Genomic DNA, 21,246 nt, shown 5'->3' with positions numbered 1-21,246 from the left:
AATGTAGTAATGTGTGTGTGAATAGCTGTTCTTTGAGTCATCCATCTAATAACGCCCTAATCTGGGCTCTTTAAGTTATCCATTATCAGTCAATGTACACTTGATGAACTCAACGCTGACTCACAGTGGCTTTGGCCTTCGCGAGAGCACAGGGATATCAGTCACAGGAAGCGCACGGATCATTACACTACACACACTCCTGTGCGAGCTAAATCGTGCCAGGAGATGCATTATAACACTGACGACATGCAGGCGAAACTTCTGACATAATCGCTTGAGTTGTTTGAGTTACTGTGAGTAAAGGCTGAATCAGAGCACACAGGAGGAGGAAAAGAAGAGATAAGAAAGATTAGGCAAAGGGTTCGAAAGAGCAGGAGCTTGGAATGAGGCTTACCTGTGTTCTGTTGTTGTCTTTCACCCACAGGGACAGCAGCATCAGGAAAGACACACTGAGAAAAGATGAGACAGATAGAGAGAGAGAGAGAGAGACAGAGAGAGAGAGAGAGGATGGAGTCACATTCTTTGCGTCATCTGGGGAAATTCACAGATTAATAAAGACAGCTTGATTCTCTGCCTCGCTCACTAAATCTCTCTCTCTCTCTCTCTCTCTCTCTCTCTCTATCGCTGCCTAAATTACTTGGTTTATCTTTGAGAATGCTTTTCATCAACCTCAGTACCAAAATCCCTTTAGCATTTAACGTTTAACCCTTATTCAGGCAAAAAAAAAAAAAAACACATTGGGTATTATTTCATATTTTCTGCATTATTTTAAAATATTTTTATGTTTCTGCCATTAACTTTATTTGTGTTTTTAAAATATTTTTATAAATTTATAAATTATATATTATACTGAAGAGAAACCATAATGAAATACTTAGAAAATAAAAATTACAAAAATACTTTTGTATTTTTTTTCTCAGAATTTTAAAGCTAAATTGTTGTAATTTTTATGTTGTAAATCAAAGTAATTGAATTTACCAAGGACTTTCTCACCAGTTAATAGGGTCTAGGGTAAGATATTTTTCTCCAAAAAGTGAATATATAGTATTGTGCAAAAGTCTTAGGCACCATATTATCTGTAGTGCAAATGTTGGTATACTGTACATGTTTATCATGTTTGCATTATTATGTACAAAACCATTCACTATTTCCAAAATAATAGAAAGGAGCAAGTGTAATAAAGTTACCAGAAGAACTCATATTCTCCAGCATGCTCAGTAAAAACTAACAGCTGTTTCACTCGTAAAACTGCAAAACTGTGGTTAAAAAAATATTAGAAAAGATATTACACACATAAAAAAAATTGTCCACCTTCAAATATATATATATATATATATATATATAAACAGACCAATTGTTAATTCCAATAATAATGATTATTGTTTACTACTGTATATTTTTCCAACAAATTCTGTTTCTTATAGTTAATCACAATTAGCACATTTACAGCTCTGGAAAGAAAAAAAGAGACCACTGTAAAATTATTAGTTTCTTATGTTTTTTTTCTTACAGATGCATGCAATGGTAAGATGAAACTGCTGACAATATTAGCAAAATTTCAAATATAACCACTGTTATTTAGAGCGTATATTTAAAGGAAATGACATCATCACAAGACAACAAAATAACCCAAATTTCCAGGGCTGTATGTTAAAAAATAATATAAGGATGGCAATAATTTGAAGCTCTTTAATAAATAAATGATTTAAACATAAACTATATAATAAGAACATGTTTATTCCCTCCATGATCAAAATAAGTGCACATACTACAAATTACGTTTGTAAATGATTACATTCAGGTGAAGTCTGGAAACACGACATGAACTTTACTGACCATGACTTAGAAGTCTTAATAACCACTAGGACCTGGAATTCTACAGTCTCCGGAGAGAATTGTGAAATTCTTTTCTGGAAATTCTAAATCACGTAAAGCGAGTCCATTGTCGGTGAGACTACAAAGCCCCACTGACTTCCATTTTTCCTGGGAGTGTCTACAATTATGGAAACAAACACAGGCAGCTCAAGTCTTGTTCTTGTCTTTGGACACGTTCCAGAATCTGAACATGTTGGAGACATGTACGTGCTAAACGTTTGACTGGCGGCAGGAAGAAAGACGATTACGTGCTAATGATTACTGGAAAGTGTAACTGAAATGTGGAACTTGTATTAAATACTGAGAGGAGTGGAATAAAGATTGGGCAGATGTTTTGTTCTGTTATTCCACAGCGCTGTAGATTTTTTTTTTTTCTCTGATTGATCAGAAGGTGTTGATTCATGTTCTATAACCGCAGCTCTGACAATAATGCAGCTGCAAATCACAGGTTTGTTCTGGGTGGAAGTTTCTTAAAGTTGTATACTCAAGTTTAGAAAAGTTGTCTATTAATGTGTTTGCTGAAATAGCACACAGCAGTCATTTGTGCAAGTGCGTTATTTCTAGCCAATCAGATCTAGAAATCTACCCCCCCCCCCTTTCATCTCGCCTGGAATGATGTCATATCTGGTGAGAAATTTCATTAATGTGTTCAAGCATATATATGACAAAATTATAAAAATAAAAAAGTTTTTTTTTTCTCTTAAATTAAATTAAACACACACACATACACTTGTGCTTACACAAGTGCTTACAACTTTAAAAAGTTATGAGTTAAGCAGTCAAGTGATCCCTACGTACATTTCTTTAAATGAGGATGTATACGCTTTTTTTTTTTATTTTGCAATTTTTTAGAAACATGATAAAGTATGTTTTATTTTTAACTACACGAGGTCTAGAGAATAAAAATGAAGGACTTGGTTTAAAGAAGAGGTTTTGTTCTTTCATTAGACTTTGTGGCTTGGGTGCAAAAGGGCCAAAAATAGATTTTAAATGCCATAATAGTAATTTGATGATTTTTGTGCATGGGTGTGTGCATCTGTGTGCGCGTATATGTGTGTGTGTGTGTGTGTGTGTGAGAGAGAGAGAGAGAGAGAGAGACTGAAGCGTGGTCATACAAAACTACAGTACCATTAAATTAAATTATTTCATTACAAATTTTTATGTAAAACTTTTATGAAAGACATGGAAAGGATCAAATAATAGTTTTGACAATTGCATGTTTAAGTGCATGTGTTTGTTTTGATTTAATAAATCTTATTTGTTCATAAACCTGTTCTTAAAAATTTGACATATTTTGCAATCATTTTGTATGTTTAGTTAAAATTTATTATTATTTTTTCATTGACCCCCCTGTTAGACTTTCTGAGCACGTTTGTCCCATGTTGGGGAACCATTATGCAGCGTGACATGTTTCTGTGCTGGAAATTTTACTTCCATTCCTAAAAAGTAAACAGTAAGGATTCTGGCAGAGGAAGGAACTCTGATTGTCTCACGTTTAATGTGAAGTAAAGCATCTAACCAATCATCAGAAAAAGACGCAGAAGCTGAGATTTATCTTACCTGGCATGATCTTATCTCATCTTATCATCTTCTTCGTCTCACTCTTCTTCCATACTTCTAGTCTCACAAATTAAACGCTTCACAGTGCATATGAAAAAAAAAAGATGTTCTACTCTTATAAAATGCTTTGAGCTTGTAAACACACATACTATCAGAGCAACATGCATGTAAACAGTCACACAGGAATCAGGATTAAATGTAGCTACTGATGACTTTCTTATTAAAGCATAAAACAGTCTTTTATTCCTGTGATTTCTTCCTGTTTTAAATCACACGGATCTAACACTAGAGGTGGAAACTATACGATGTGAGAGAGTATTTTATCACTGGAGCATTAGGAAGTAGTGAGTCATACAGTAAGTAATAAATATTTCTGCATTTCACGCATCATGCATTCCTGAAGGTTGAGTGGCGCTCATGCAGCATCAGTCCACAAGTCTCTGCAAAAAAAAAAAAAAGAATTATACGGATTTCTAAGCGTTGTGTATGTCCAAATACAACTCCAGTTTCCTCCCACAGTCCAGAGACATGCAGTAGTGTGTGTGTGTATTAGTGTGTGTGTGTGTGTGTGTGTACCCTGAGTTCTCTGGGACTCTTCACAGAAAAGCGATATAGAGAGAACGGACGGATGGACTGTAACATAACAAATCTTTTACAGGTTATCAATACTATTTATATTCCCTCATTAAGCATGGATGGCTATAATACTTGTGTTAAGTTAGTTGAGAGAAAAAATATTGATACCAATAGGGGGGAAAAACACTAGGACATGAGATAGAGTATAATAAAAGTGGAATGAAATGTGAAGTAAATAAAGAATAAAAGAGCATGCATAAGATTTAGTGAGTGAGGGCAACGAATCAATTCTTTCCCTCTATTTTCACTCCATCTGGTTTCTATCTTCTCCTCTTTTCTCCAGCTAAGGTGCTGAACACATGCTGAAACTGTCACTCACCCAAAAGCAGAGCAAGAGCAAAATGAGCTGCAACATGGACTCAGATTCCCATGGAGATTAAACACAACGAGGTGCGAGGATCCTTCTGTGCATGGAAACACGCCCCTGGCCACCTGCTCCATCTTCTCATCCTGATCGACGGTTTATCCACAACATGGATGGATGGATGGATAGTTGGATAGACTGATGGATGGATGTGCTTCTGTTCTTGATCCACTGGAGGGCGATGACTCTCTGTTCCGTCCGGTAGAAAGTGTGAAGTCTACAAAGTGGTTCATGATAAAGGGCCAAGAGGAGTAAGAGGGATGTAACTTGTCATGTCATGAAAGAACACGATTTTGCTTTGAAAGTGTGTGTTACAGTAAATTTGACACTGATTTGTTTTTCCTGCTTATTTAATATAATTACAAAGGACAAATATTGTCATCGGGAGCAGCTGGGATTTATTACTGTAGCTCGAATCAGTGTTATGGTGTTAACATTAAACAGACTGACTGCACACAGAACGAAAATTTATATTCATGTATGTAATGTACGTATATGACAGCGCTTCTAAATTGTGCCCGCTGATTGGTCAGGAGGTGTAAAATAAGTTTTTCCAATACTTTAATTTTAAATCCACTCAGAATTTAAATATTCCTTGCATCATCTAATACATCTAAAACATTTGTTATTTTTTAGCTCGGATCCTCTTTAGGCAGGTGGCTCGCATTTCATACTAGTCTCCATGTGGGTAATGCAGAGTAATGTGGGAATTATCAGCCTCCACTCCATCAGCTCGCGAACATGATTGAGTTAAATATTAAAGATATATATATATATAAAGTGACTAAAATTGCATAGCATGACCGTAACTGATGCATGAACTAGTCTTGTAAATTATGACATAAAACAGTTGTATTCATATATTGCGTTACACACTTGTTACATGTAAAGCTTACTTTTCTTTTCCTTTGGCTTGCCCTTTCTGATGCAACCCTCTGTAAGTTTTATCCGGCACTAAGACCGCAAACCCAAATTGCTGGAATCAAATCCAGGCCTCAGCGGTAAAATGCTGGAAACTACCTCACCAGGGAACCCTAGATGAGCACGCTCCAATTATTATACGTCGTTTTTGGCATCAACATTAACAAGGTACGCACGCTAATACACATGGAGCATCTTGAGCTGGTTACTGATGGATCCTTATTTATATTTATATTTATATTTATATTCAGTTTCAGATTCTGGCTCTATCTCTGACGAGGTCTATGATGATGCAAAATATTCTTGAACAACTCATTATAAATAGCTGTAGCTGAATTCTGGCAAACAGCCAGACATTACAAATGAAATTATGAAAAAAAATGTGTGACATCTTTAGTTTTTACGCAAATGTGTAAATACTTCATCAAAATGACATGAAAATTATTTAATTACTTTATATATGTGCAATCTTCTCATAGACTAATTTATGGCAATAAATTACTCACCGTCCATGTGGTAACCACATCGACTGTTTTCCTTTCCTTTTTTTTTCCAGTCTATAAGCTGTTATTTTCAAGCAGGTCTATAATTACCAGAATTGAATCTTGTTGTGTGACGACTTCTGCGACAACAGCTTATCTTAGAATTTTTTTTGGCATGCTATACCCAGCCGGGAACAACAAAAATTCAAATGACTATGTCATGATTACTGATGCCAGAACATCTACTTTAATTCCATTTAATTGAATTTTATTTATATATCGCTTTTAACGATGGTATTGTCAAAAGAAAATTAGAGAAATGTGTATGAAAAGTATGAGGAAATGTGTATAAATCAGAATGATCAGATTGTCCCTGATGAGCGAGCTGAGTGGTGACGATGCCAAGAACAAAACTCCTTGAGAAGAAACCTTGTGAGGAACCAGACTGAACAGGAAACGCATCCACATTTGGGTGGTAGTCTGGTCATAAATTTTCTACCTATCTTTTTTTTTTTTGGTTTCCATAGTGACAACATTGTTGTTTTTAATTCATTAATCATTTCAATTTTTTTTCATCATAATTTAAATTAATTGTATATATTGTGGCGTGGGCGGGGCGGCGGCTGACGACCAGCATGCCTTGCGGGGATGTCGGTGTGTTCACCATGTCGGGGAAAGGTGTTTGGGTTAGTGGCTTCGGCCCTGTTTGTGTGTGTGGTGTGACGTGTGAAATGTGCTCTGGTTCAGGCTGAAGCTGAATTGGATGTAGGTTCCTGAGTGAAGGTGCTGCTCATGCCTTACATGCTGTGTGCCTAATAAAGTACTCCCAGCCATTGCATTGGGCAGCAAATAAGCTCACTCGTCTCTCCAGCATTCTTTCCGGCATAAAAACGCTACAATATGTTTCTGTATCTTTGTTTCACAATTTTGTCTAATTCAGTTGAGGACAAGCACCAGTGTTTCCTGCTATATGAACCATACTATTACAAAATTTTAGAATATCATGATGTTAAAGGCTTTTCCAGACAGTTTCATTGCGTCCATGATGCAGCATCGTTGTGGTATTTTTAATCAACACAATTATTGTTTAGATATTTGTTTTAACAGCGGAATGTACAGTATGGGACCATATTGTTGGTGTCCCTATTCTGAAAAAGACATTTCCGCACCTTCCATTAAATCCATATGTTCTGTGTGGAGAAGAAAAATAAAAATAGAGAATACAAATTATAAATGATGCTGAACTCGGTGGCCCGATTGCATCATGCATGTTTTATTCTGATCTTTCAATAAGGCCATAATCTCATGTGTACAAATGAGGGATATATTTTATTAACACAGAATGAGGCTGAAGAATAATTGTAAAAATGCTAAATGCTAACATATGTAGCGGGGTCTGGCATAGTTTGCTCGAAATGTTTCAGATTTCTTTTGGGCCATTTTGTGGAACGAGTTGTTCCTGTGGGTTATTTTATGGTTGGTGTTTCATCTTACTGTTATGACAATTAAACATTTATTGTACTGGAATCCGTATGTATGCAGGAAATGAAATGAAATAGCATGCTGAAGGAATCAGTCAGCATGCAGGATGACACACAACCTCCACACACGGCATAAGAAGTGCAATAAACCCACAGGACAGTGTGTATGATTACTGCAAAAACATTCAGAAAATATATATATTTAAGAAGCTGTAAGGATCCTTCATCCATTGTCTCCACCTCCTATCATGTGTAGGTTCACAGGGGGCCCATCACAGGGAACTCAGGGCACAAGGCAGGGTACAACAAGGATGGGATGCCAACCCATTGGAGGGCATTTGCACACACACACACACACACACACACACACACACACACACACACTCAATCATGCATAGTTAATTGCCATTCAAAGGGATTGTACTGTAAATGCCATTCAACCTACACCACATGTCTTTGAACTGTTCGAGGAAACTGTTTTACCTGGTGGAAACTACCAACAAAGGTAGAACATCCAAACTCCATATACCGTGCCAACCACCAAGTCACTAGAATGCTCCTCCAGTCATACACTATGAGCAATTTGGAAACACCAATCAAATTGATCCCCCAACCCTGGAGGTGCAGGACAACAGTGCTAACCACTAAGCCACTGTGCTGCCTTTAATTAATTAATTCTTGCTCTAAAACTTGTGAGTCTCATTAACTCTGAGTTCAACAATAGACGAAGAAGATGATCTTAAACTTGGCCAATGCAGACAGCTTTTCTTTGATGGCTCTGATTTAATAGTTCCCTGATTTCTCACAGGTTTTTCCTTGCCACTTTCGCCCTCAGCTTGCTGACCAGCGGAAATCTGATGACTATATTTTTTACATTTTTCCTCAAACTTTCAAACTAATTTCTATATTTTTTTTTATTCTGTAAAGTTGCTTTGCAACATGGACTATTGTTGAAATCACCATATAAATAAAAATTAATTGAATATAGACAAGCATTCATCTTGACTAATCAGCTTAACAAACCTATCTGTAAGTTTTAATGTTAATAATATTTATTGACGCCAATTCGGTAGCCCTGACTGACAGGTTGGATGGCTGGAAAGTAGCTTGAGCCCCAGGCTGTACACTTAGTCTCATTGCTTTGATTCTGGTCAGGTTATCCTCTCAGCACTGGTGTCATGTTTAACAAAGTCAACAAGCTGTTGACTAGACTTGCTCGAGAAGTTTTTACTCCAGTTCTTCGTATGCACACTCCTCTCTTCTGGAATGTTTGTGTTTTTTCATAGTGCATTTTTAAGCTGTGTTACTGATGGTGCTGTGTTTAAGGTGTGGAACTTATATTATTTTTATATTATTTTTTCGTCCTTTTATCACTGGCAGGATCCCAGACATGTGTTTCATTTCCAACAAAAGCTTCAGAGGTTTATCGTATAGAGAACATGTATTTTTGCTGACTCTGACGTGTTATTGCAGTGCTGCTCTTCTCCAGCCTTTGTTTTCCCCCCTTTTAAAAAAAAATACAGGCTGAAGTAAAAGATTTCATATCTTTGTGTTTTGAGAACAGCTGGTGTTTAATCTGGTCCTCATCTTCCTTGATACTGAAAAATTCAGCTATCTCTTTGTAATAACACAAAAATCCATGTGCAGACCTTCTGGTTCTCTTATATTTGCTCATGAGAAGAAGACCAGTTGTAATTACATAAGTATGTATGGTGAACCTCAGGGTTCATTAAGCGGAAAGGCGAACCATGAAGTGGACCAAGGCTGTTTTGTTTTCTCAACACGCAAATCAAGCAGACCACAAAATCCAACTGCAATCTAACTCAGACTGACTTTGAAGGTGGTCTGCATATGGTTCATTTGTGGGTTGCTGTTAATCTTAGTTTGTAAGACGTTTTCACATATGCAAAGAAAGGCTGAATCATCAGTCTGTAATCACTCTTACTCTGGTTTTCTCTTTTCTATATTCTTTCATCATTCTTCCTCACCGGGACGTCTGGTGTTCTACTAGCTGAAGAAAACTCTGGAACAGTCTGGGACAAAAAAACAACATTTTTAAAGCAAATCAAAGTCTGAAATCTTCATGATCATGACATTTACATCTATGAGCTCTAATCAAAGTGAAATTGATTATTTTGTTTCCTTTGCAGTTTGGTGTGGTATACAGTAGTTTTCCACAGGATACTAATCAGAAATGCAAGGGAAATAGATATACAAGTCCTTACCATGAAAACCCATAACAATTATAATACATAAAAATTATTTGACATAAGTCACTCGAGCACAGACATCACAGAGCCAGCTCTAAATAAATGAATACACATTTACACAAATACCTAGATTAAAACATTCATCACACCAGTGTATATCTCCCTTTTATGTTCCAAATCTCCAGAATTTATGGCATTACATTCTGCCACAGCCCTCTTGCACCTCTTAGGTCATAGAAAAATTCTGCAAAACAAAAGTCAATGTTTTTTAAAATTCTATTAGCACCTTGTTTAGGGTGTCCCCCACGAAGTTTGTGCCCGAAGTTTCCTGGGATAGGTATCATTGAAGATAAATTTTTGATGGACATTGTCCTGTGCTGGCACCATGTCTTTGCCATCGACTACCTGGAAGATGCTGTCATCCAATTGTATTCCTAGGCCAATCATCTTCATCATGTTAAGAGGGAGCTGTCCAATCTGAAATAGGTGGGGCTCACAGACCCCAAAAATTGTCACCTGGAGCTGAACCGGACACAATACCTGTAGTATTGGCAAGCCCAAGACATCCACAAGCTTCAGGAGAAGAAAAGTTTTTTGCAAAACTATCCTCATTCCACAACAAAGAAACAGGTGTGTGCCATCCTGGGGCTGGCAGGGTACTTCATGTGGTTCATTTCCAGCTTCTCTTCCATAGTTGCTCCAACCTGCCAAAAGCCAGAGCAGGTGCATTGGACGCTCGACATAGAGCAGGTGTCCTCATGAGCTCCTGGTCCTTCAGAACCCCTTTTCTGGTGCATACAGAAGCCTCAGAGACCAGTCTGGTGGCTGTGCTTTACCAATAATCTGAGTAAAAAGCCCATCTAGTCCTGTATGTGAGCAATAAACTCACCCTAGCAAAGCAAACCAGAATAATTGCCTGCCATGCAGGAGACGCAGGTAAGCTATAAAGAGCCATCAATGCACCAACAATTTTAGTTTTTAGTTTTCATGTCTGTGCTTCTGCCTCGCATCATTAAGCATTCCATAACTGAATCGCTTATAATGGCCATCAATGGGAAAATACATATAACCTCATCAGTAATGTTTTTGTTCTTTTTTAGATGATCCCCATAGGGGTTGCCACATTGAATTATCCCATCTGGATATCTGATTTAGCACAGGTTTTATCCGGATACCCTTCATGACGGAACCCTCCCTATTTTATCTGGGTTTGGGACCAGCACTGGGTATGCACTGACTTTTACAACCCTATGACTAGGGCTCCTGGTCGAGGAATCCAACCCTGGTCCACTGCAAGAAAGGCAGAGATACTCCAGCTGTACTGACAGGGCTTGAACGCAAACAATAAACTGTGGAAAAACATATATTGATAAATAGTAAATCTGTCATAAATGTGTTTTAACAAAATATTCAGTAACTAATTAAACTAAGTAAACGTAAACACAGAGTCTGAAAGATCATGAACCATATTAACTTTAAGAAGAGTACTGCAAAATCTTTAGGAAAGTTTAGAGTACCTGGGGCTTGTCCAGTGCTGGAAATCAGTAAGAACTTTCACACACATCTGTCTCATCCTAGTATGATTTTATTTGTTCCAGCGTAATGGCTTGTGCCATTAAAGTTTTATGGATGAAAGTTAACGACTGCCCTCAAACGTCCATTGTAAGTGATTTCAGAGGTCCATATTTCATTTTCTTTTCTCAAAAATTAAAAAAAATTAAAAAGTGAATATAGAGAAGCTTTAAAGGACTGTTTCTTTAATTAGTGTCTCAGTTCCTATAGAAATCGCTTGTCTGCCATCAGAGTGACCTGTAATGTCAAATCATTATGGCAAACAGGATTAGTTGCAGTTACAGTGAATGTACAGTCAGCTTACACCTAAAGACGCAAAGCTTAGGTAGAGTTCATGAAGATCCCTTAATTATCCCACTCTCTCTCTCGCTCTATCTTCTGATCTCTCTCTTTCCCTTTACCTTCACTTCTTCCTCATACCACAAACTCGCATGAATGAAAAGCAATACTACGATTATATGCATGAACAAAGAGTGCAGTGACGTGGTATACACTTGTGCATTCAACAGTCACTCACAAGTGATCCTACACATGCAAAAACAAGAGAACATGTACACACATCTCTCGCTCTCTCTCTCTCACACACACACACACACACACACCCTGTCCCACAGGATGGCCAGATGGAAAAGGCTGAAGAAGGCCCTCACTCTCTTTCTCTTTTTCTCTCTCTTTTGTGCAACGGATGTGCTGTAAGTCTATCCGTCACTAATTGCCGGAGTGGTTTAAGCACAAAGCCGCCCGCTGAAACTCCATACGGCCGGTCGGAAAGGTTTACAATGTGTTACACAGAAAATGTGTGTGTAGGAAGGGTTGTATGTCCATAGAATTAATCAGATCTGCATGTTTTAAAACACGGTCCAGATAATACATCAAGCACTTGCTATTTTGGGAATATCCACAAAGATCTGTGATCTAGCATTCTCTCTGAGTAAATACGGCAGGATTGAAGTGCTTTAGGAGAAGAAGATTGTTATCACGCCTGGGCTAAAAGTTCCCTGTCTTGAAAAAAGGCATGGATTTACACTAGATTTGGTTGAAGTCTCCAAACATTTCAAATGTTCTTAGTTTTAAATGATAAATTGTTTTTTAACGCCTGAGTAACTTTACACATTTACTTTTTAAATTGTGTCAAATAATATAGTTCTGGGTGGCACTGTGGCCTTGCACATCCAGGCTTGAAGGTTCGATTTCCCCCTCATGCATGTTCTTCCCATGCTTGGTGCTTCCTCCCACAGTTTAAAGACATTCACATTAAGCTAATTTTCATTCCAAAATTGCCTGTAATGTATGTGCACATGTGCCCTGTGATGGATTGGCACTTTGTCAAGGGTGTACCCTGTCTCATTCCTAGTGTAATTAATCAGAGGCAATAGCAGAAAACTAATCAGAGGCAATAGTTGCATTTACATAGTCCTTAAAAATCTAGTAAAAATTAAATGTAAATTTAGAGAAGATTATAAACTGTCTGAAGACAAATGTTTCAGCACTTTACAGATTTTAACCCTACAATGCACTTTGCTGAGTGGAGGGGAAAGTTCATCATGCCATTGTAGAATGAGAACAATGAGGCAATAAGATCTTAGATACTGTACATCTCAGATGGGGACACGCCCAGAAACATCTCCCTGAACAGCTTCACGGAGAACTTTCATTTATTTCATACAGTTTAAATCTAATTTAAAGTGTTTTTACCATTCTTACTGCATAAAAGAGATGAAGAAATTATTTTTAAATAATTATATTATAATAAAAAATAATTTATTAAATTTTAATATTTGATTCTTCACTTTTTTCTTAAATTACATTTTAATATATTTATGTTTATATTTGAGGTGGTAAAATGTTGCAGTTCCTTTATAATCATACAGGAAGTGCACTCTAAACTATTTACACATTACCAGGCAGCACAGTGTCCTGTGCATCAGGATCAAATTATTTGCTAAGTTTGTTCAAAAAAATAGAATCTGGATGTTTATGAAATATCATGATACTTACAAAATCGCAACACGAATCACTCCAGCACTTGTATGAACACAGTTGGATGTGCAGGTCAGAACTGCAGCCAAACCCAACAAAAAACATAATATACAGTAATCATAACAAACATGCACAAAACAGGGTGGAATGAATGAAAATATTTTTCAATGTTAGCTTGAGGTAATACAAAGATAACATTTAGTTTATTAGCATCATTAGCTGTCCAGTGAATTGGGAATTTATTTTAAAATTGAGTTAAATAACAGTTACTAACAGTCATCTTTTAATAATTACAATGTTAAAAAATGAAAAGCTTGATCAGTTGGTGTTATTTTGTTAGAAGAATGAATAAAAAATCTAATTTAAAATTTTAAAATGTTTTAAATGTTAAAAACTTTAATTTACCACTGTAAGCTTCTAAGCATTTAAAATTCAAGTTTTATATAGGAACTTAGCGAATGTAGTGTGGGCTCACGTGAAGAGAACTGAGCCGACTCATCAAAGCTTTAAGTGTTTCCTAAGGGGGTGGATTGGGGAGTGTTTACTGAACATTACCTGCTTTGGACAATGAGATCTGACTGGAAAATCTTGTGTGAGATGAGTCAATCTTTCACAGAAAAGCTTTGGAGCATGGTCTTCATGACGTGCAAGAATCTTGACCATGTGCTCTGGCTGTTGCCAATCACTCGACCGAAACTAAACAACGTATTCAAGTCTGGAACGGGACGTTTCCACAAGAAAATAAAACGGTTTTAAACGTGATACAACTTGTAAACGGACGGCAAGCGTATTTAAAGGATTGTGCATACAACTGATGTAACGCAATGGTGGAGCCAAAAAAAAAAAAAAACAAGCAAAAAAAAAAAAAAAACACCCCCGCAAAAGCCTTCATACGACCCATGAAAATCCATTCCAAATATTTTACTGAATTAAGTGGAAAATCTATTTCTAATACTGCTTAATTAAACACTTTTATTGCATTTTATTTGCAGTAATTGAGCAAAGCTGAGTAAAAAAACAACGCTCTTAAAAAAAGAAATCATAGCACACATTTTATCCAATTCCTGGTAAATGTTCATTAGAAACATAAACAGTGGTCAGACCAAGCCGTCCTTCTGGAAGATCATGACACATACAAGCACAACTGACTATATAGTTGGTTTTGGATACTTCTGCTGAGCAGACAAAATACTGCTATGGCTTGGCCTTGTAAAAATCAGCCAGATTTCGCCACCAATCTGTAATGGTGACAGAGTTCTAAATTGCTCTTGTCTCAAAAACATTGCACCCTATTACCCTGACCCCCTTTAACTTTTCCTTAAAGTTAAACCTGCTTCTAATCCGTCACTAGACAAAACGAAGAAAAACCTGCTGTTCCCATAATGGAGGCCTTCCTCAAACCTCAGAACCTCCTCCTGCACCTCATAAATCTCTCACTGCCAACCTTATTTACTGAACTTTCCAAGCATTGCTGAAATAATAGCATGTGTCCACCACGTTATCTGTACATCTGTTTGCTCACTTAAGTGTTCTCTGAGAGATTAGCATGTAGTCTGTCTGTTGCATGGGAATCTAAGTAACCTCACTTTGTCACCTCTGACCTCTGAAATCCAATTTCAGGCTCTGGCAACTTTATTGAGTTTGGGTGTTTGGCTGCAGTGTTAAATGATTTGTTGTGAAAAAGAAACGTTCCTAATGTGCTGCTAGCCAGAGGCATGAACAGTCCATTTATCAGGGACTCGGTTGTACCTGCTGGCATCCCTTGACCACTGACCTCTACGTTGCCTTTCATGGTGGATTGCTGTTGGTGGTACAGGTCCAAGACAATTAGGTTGAGCCAAGCAGCGTGGCTCAAATTGGAAACACATGGGGAAGGAAAGAGTGCACATGGGGTGATTTAATGGTTTGAAGGTGGCAGTGGGTTGGCTGGGGAGGATAAAGGGTGAGGTGAATGTGGGTGGAGGAAAAAAGAGAGGTTTTGAGGATTGGCAAAAAAGAGAGAAAATGGGATGACACAGAGAGTTGAGAAGAAAAAAAAAGGATTGGATTTAACAAGGCTAGGACCCTGCATTGCAAAGAGGCTTGTAATCGACCTTAGGGTTAACCTCAGGCATAACTAAGCCTGAGATTTGTGAGAGTGTGAGTGGCATGTGAACAGAGCGTTAGTTTCCCTGACAGCTCTATTTTCAATAATTGCCATAATAGCTATGTTACAGATTGTAATTGCACAGGGTTGGGATTTCCATGTCTGGGGAAATCAACCTGACTTGGTCACATTCATAAAGTGTCACTATGAAAAAAAAGAAGAAAAAAAAAAAAAAACACTGGAGGAAGTAAAGCTTTAAGTAGGTCAGAGTCATTTCCTCACCTCTGAATTTTATACACTTATAATTTTCTTTAGCCTGTTGACATTAAAGTATGTCCTTTAGAAATGGTTTTCATTGTTCTCTTTCACTTTATCTGGATGATGAAATAGAATAACCAGCTCTGGTTGTAAATATTTGTTCTTTTGTCAGTTTCAGGTGTGTGTACTGTATGTGTGTAAATGTGCAAGAGGAGTGCCCTCCATATGCATCTGAGGTTTAGGGTGTAAAAAATCTCCTTGCGTAAACGGGAATTGCTGGTTCAGAGACGTGACAAAGCCCTTGGCTTTCTGTGAATGGCCAAGAGCAGGAACGTTTGTGAAACCTTGTGAGCAATGGAGCAAATGGGATGAGTGTGTTTGCATAAGAACATAAAGTATGTGAGAACGAATATGTGAAATGAACTTTCATCGCCCTACTCGAGTATATCCCGCAGCGCCTTTCTGAATTCTCTTCTCTCGCTCTTCTCGTACTCTCCCTTTATCTGAGTGATAGACCCTGGGGCTGAAATATTTAAGTGCACACAAGGCAAGTTGAGACACAGCTGGAGATGCAGAATGGTGGGAGGGAGACGGAGATTACGAAGGAACGACAAGGGAGGAATACTGCGGGGAGGACGAGGAGGAAGAGAAAGCTCATGAGGAGGACCACTTTCTGCAGTGGGTGTGTTAGGAGAATGTATTTTCAGGCTATAGCCATGAGAGCTGATGAAAGTTTCTGTATGTATGTGTGTTGGAGTTGATACCAATCTGACTCTTCCTTTCATTCTGTTTAGCCTATCTGTGCAAGTCTTTCTGTCACTCTCTGTCTCATCCATCTCTCCCATGCCCAAACTCTTTCATGGACACTCTCAGTGGGGCAGGCTTGTAACTCAACACCTCTTTCTCTTTTGTCCCCTTTTCTTGTTCTTATCCTTTCATCTTTTTCAACATTCTGGAGAAATGGGGTTCTTTGATGGGACAGAAACTTCTCAGTCAAAGTTTGTGAAAGACTGAGGCAATGGGGTGTAGCTTAATATGTAAAATCTGAGCTGTCTGGAGTAAAGATTAAACGTACAAAAAGCCAAAAATAATGGCTATTATAAATACATTGTACTGAATGCTGGGAAAATTCGCTGGCGTTTAATCCTTCTTCAACGACTAAGGTTGTCATTAAACTTGTTAATGTCACATGATTGTCTGCAGGTTTGATAAAAAAAGCCAGAGTAAATATATGTTAGGACATCCTCGTAAACAGATAAGTGGTAGTTCTGGTCCTCCCCTTCTATTCAGGGATGGTTGCTCCAGCTCGACATATTTGTCCTCCCTTCCTCCTCTTTCCAAGTAATTGTTGTCTCTTTCCACAAAGTGCAATTTGTCATTCGAGTCCACCTTCTTTATCAAAAATCAACGAACTGTGACAAGCCAGGGGTCCTTCACTTTTAAGCAGAAAAATCTCACTACCACCACCACCTTTGAAATCCAGATTAGTCTTGTCCAGAGGAATTTGCTCTCCTATGTTGGGACATGCAAAAGAAAGAAAAAAAGAGAAAAAAAAAAAAGATTCTCATTCTTGTCTCATTGATCCATCACCTTCCTGAAGTCTGTATTTTGGTTGGCGAAACTGTGGTCACTTAGCTTCAGGTTGTTTACGACAAAAGAAGTTTTAGATTATAGATATTGGCGCTGAATTAAACAGCTTTTACTGCAGTATTCCAGGGTTGGGTTTGAAACAGTGACTTGCAAGAAAATTAGATAATCTTTTGCAAATGGGGCTTGGGGAAAAGTAGTTTGTAGTTGAGGCAGATGTAGGAAGTTTAAAAAAAAAATGGGTTAAGTACCTCCAACTGATGGACAATTCGTACTTATGAACAGCCTGCCATAAACCTAAAGTATTTTGAAAATTGAGTTAAATTCACTGGTTAATAATGTCAAAGGCATGCCATCCGCCACTTTTAGCTGGATCACATTGCAGTTAACACTGTGTTTAGTGCGTAATGTAATATTTGGCTTAAAAGGTTCTCTGGTTACCCCTGTAACCACATCTCTAAATTGTAAAATTAGAAGCGAGTGCGGGTGATCCAGCAATGAAAAGAAAAATAATAACAAGAATGAAAAAAGTTCAAACACCATCTGTCATTGGAAAAGTTATTATTATTATTATTATCATTATTATTATTATTTACTCAAAGTTGTGTTAAAGACATGTTTTAGTGTTTCTTAAGTGTTTTACGTGCACATAGAGTACTAAGACAAACCTCTGACCAACTGCTGCTAAATAAAAACCTTATGCATGTATGTACTAACTTCAAATTCCGCTTGAAGACAAGACTAAGGAACTGATCCATCATTGTAAGTCTAGCATAATTGTAACTATTGTTTATTATTTCACAGAATTCCCATGGTTCCAGCTGCACCAACACATTATCTTAATACTTTTTTCATGTCAACTAATGGGTATAGTGTTAAAAATATTAAATGTTAAATTATGTTAAATTAAATGTTATTTAAATAATATTATTTCCACAAAATCAGACAACATTTCTTAATTTTTCTTTGACTAAAGAAAGTGAGATACTGTATGTGAAGTAGGGTATGGGCTACAGTAGCTGGTGGTCATTTGGAGCTACTGGCTTCATTGCTTAGTAACACTGTTTGTGATAGGTCATGAGTATGCACACAGCTAAGTCTTATTTAAGCCTGGGTGTAACTTCACTTGTACAATGGATGTTATTTCCTTTCTATAAATCAGCTTTAGGTACCTGTTTAGCCATAAAGACCGCCTCAGTTATGACCTGTTAGTGCAACTGGCTTGAGAACAGTTTCTGTTTACTTTAGGCATACTGATCCATTTGCAAGCTTTTTCCAAAAGGCTTCTGGGGCGAGATTTAAAACAGGATTATGTAGAATGGCTTTACGTATTTTGACAAGAGCTGATAGCATTCATGATCTGTGCTGGTTAAATCTAAACAAACGTAATGGCAGTCTGACAGTAGGTTAGCTGAACAGATTTTTAAAGGTTTTTGAATGAAAAAAAATTTCACTTCCAGCAGTGCCCAATGACCTCATTGATGAGGATAATTTCAAAGACAACAGGTCTTTGGTTGTTACAGGAGTCGAAGAGATGGATATCTGTCAAAGGCAACACAATGGTCTTGCAGGAGTGCTTGTCTATCCCTGGAATGGAGTAGCATGAAGTTATACTGTAGATAGCCAGCTGACAATATTTGGTTTACATGAACAGAAGTTAACGAGGCAATACTTTCTGCATTTAAATCCTGATTTTTTTTGTTTGCATTGTTAGTTTAACCCAAATCAGTTTGATTTTACATAAAAATAAAAATGCTTTTGAATATATATATATATATATATATATATATATATATATATATATATTCAATACTTTATTTACCACTAGGTCACAACACCTATACTAATGATTTACTAAAAACAAAATCTGATCTACATTATTTGGCTACCTCTGATCTCACTGATCAGCCAAGACATGTCTGGTATGCCAAATTTCACGTCTTTGTATCTGCACTGGAGCTAAGAAGTTAACCAGCAATTAGTATCATGCAGCTGCATGCCAAAAACATTACACGCTTGGCTCTAACGACATAGTTTGTAATATCATAAACAGTATCATAAAACTGAATATGGCTCTATTAAAAGTGTTAAATATATTTATAAAAGTGAGTAAAGCCATATTGAAAAGGATTACCAATACAGTTGCTAGCTATGGAATGAAAATCTCTTATTTTAATGGATCACAGTGCGCAGTGCAAGGCACAGTATCAGGGCTGTATGTTAAGATGGTGCTACAACATATAGTAGGTATGCTTGTGTTGTAGGATTATTTTAAATACTGAAAAATATTTTTTTATTCTAATTCTCAGCATGCACATAGCTGATTATAATTATTAATATTTTTAGAATTTCCCCACTGTGGAACGAATAAAGGTACATCTTATCATAACATGCTTTTATACAATGTGGATTTTGCAGAATTGATGAATTCACAGTTTTATTTTATCTACAAACTGCTGACACATAATTCCTTACCTGCCTTTCTGCAAACATCTGAAGTTTGTACAGATTATAGCCTGGGGAAATCCCTAAATCACTTAAGATTATAAACGTAGGAATTAATGTTAACATTAACTTTCGTATTGTATGATTCATGAGACTGAGATAAAGCTTGGTGCACGCATACTCTCTGTCAATGAAGATTCTTTTTTCTGGAATACTTACCTTAGGTTACAAAAGCGACAGATTCACCATTCATGTTTAAGCGTTCATCTTCATTGTAACATTTACTTGGTTTGCTTCTCTGCCAACACACATGGGTTAGCAAAGTAAACAGACCTTGATAGTTTTATGATTTAACATACTGTGTAAGACAGAATGTGTTAAGTAAGGTTTAGCTTATTAGTTAATATACACATCATAAACACTTGGTTGACTTTAACATCTTTCTTTAACTGGCCCAGGTATAAAATTAGAGCGTTGCTCTTCTCAACAGATCTTCGAAAAGGACAAAGACATCTTTTAGAAGGTCCAGTTTGACCAGGTCGTGACACTGTTGTCCCTGATGCTTACCCTGTAACACATAATAAACCAGAAATGTAATACAAAGCTACAGATTTTAATGTAATAATCCTACAAACTTTATACATTTCCCACAAATATAATAGCAGTTTCTGTTATATTTACAGGTTTGTTTTACTTTTAAGTTCTTTGGGAAGTTGGAAATCTATAGTTTTTACAATTGAAATAACTTTTTTAATTGTAAAAACTAAATTTATTAGGTTTGTGGCATTATTTGATTGAAAAAGCTACAGATTTGTGATACTTTGTGACTGTTATTATGTTCTCAGGTGCAACAGACCCTTGTCCTTAATTTGTTTAAAACTCTAATTCTGTTTGTTTGTTTGTTTGTTTGTTTGTTTGTTGTAAAAATTGTAGAAAAATTCATTTCAAGCTATTCTTTTCCAGGACAGAACATGCTCAGTCAGACTGATTTTTTGTGACTCTTTGTTTTACCTTTTCACTTTTAGGTACACATAGCCCTCAAAGCTCAGAGCATTTTAGCCATTTTTTCTGTTTTGCTGTTTTTAAAAAATAATAAACATATGGCTTAGGAATGTGCGTTATAGAGTGACATATTCTTTTTCCCAGCACAACCTAAGCAATATGATGAACTGAATTTTATTTCATTTTAACCTATTCAACTATACAAACTTGACTAGACAAAAAAAAAATCATATAGGCATAGAAATAGCACAGATACACATGATGGTCACATGGTTTTATGGCTGTTTTTGGTTGTTTGTATGACCAAAAATAATAATATGCTAATTTTGAGTGTTCTACTGTACTTTTTTTGTGCCATTCCCAAATTCCTGTAGTGGTAAAATTTATATATTATTCAAAATAATGATAACTTTGATTCTACCTGCACAGTTTGACGTCTGAAGTCTTCCCGTTAACACACACCGATAAAGCTTTCTTATAAGCATATATATATTTTTTTATTGTCATTGACCTATGCTGTGCTGGCGCGGATCTGTGCTGCTTGAGCTTAAAGATAGCTCTATTTCAATCTAAAAAAAAAAAAAAAAAAAACGCAATACATTTTGGTTCAAAATTTTATCTCATAAAATTATGGGAATCTAAAATATTTGAGGTTTGCGTGTCTGTGTACATAGGCACATATAATGTCCCATAAATGATCCAAACAAGTTTCACAATTTAGGAATCAGTTAAATAGTAAATGTATAGCTATGAATATTTCACTTCAGTACCTACTATAAGCAAAATG

The 21,246-nt window shown here is 36.7% G+C and overlaps 1 protein-coding gene across 1 annotated transcript in view; it reads right to left on the bottom strand.

Annotated features, from left to right (window-relative positions):
- slc1a9 (solute carrier family 1 member 9) overlaps window positions 1–3,525 on the bottom strand; it is a 35,450-nt gene extending 31,925 nt beyond the window's left edge. Inside the window, exons 1-2 of the mRNA XM_053514625.1 lie at window positions 3,436–3,525; window positions 395–449 (exon numbers count right to left, since the gene is read on the bottom strand). The gene's annotated coding sequence lies outside the window, so the exon portion shown is untranslated. The remainder of the gene's footprint in view (window positions 1–394; window positions 450–3,435) is intronic.
- Window positions 3,526–21,246: the final 17,721 nt, after the last annotated feature.

Source organism: Clarias gariepinus, chromosome 16 (genome assembly GCF_024256425.1).
Source record: "Clarias gariepinus isolate MV-2021 ecotype Netherlands chromosome 16, CGAR_prim_01v2, whole genome shotgun sequence".
NCBI lineage: Eukaryota > Metazoa > Chordata > Actinopteri > Siluriformes > Clariidae > Clarias > Clarias gariepinus.
The sequence above is the reverse complement of the archived record's forward strand: the minus strand, read 5'-3'. Positions and strand labels throughout refer to the sequence as shown.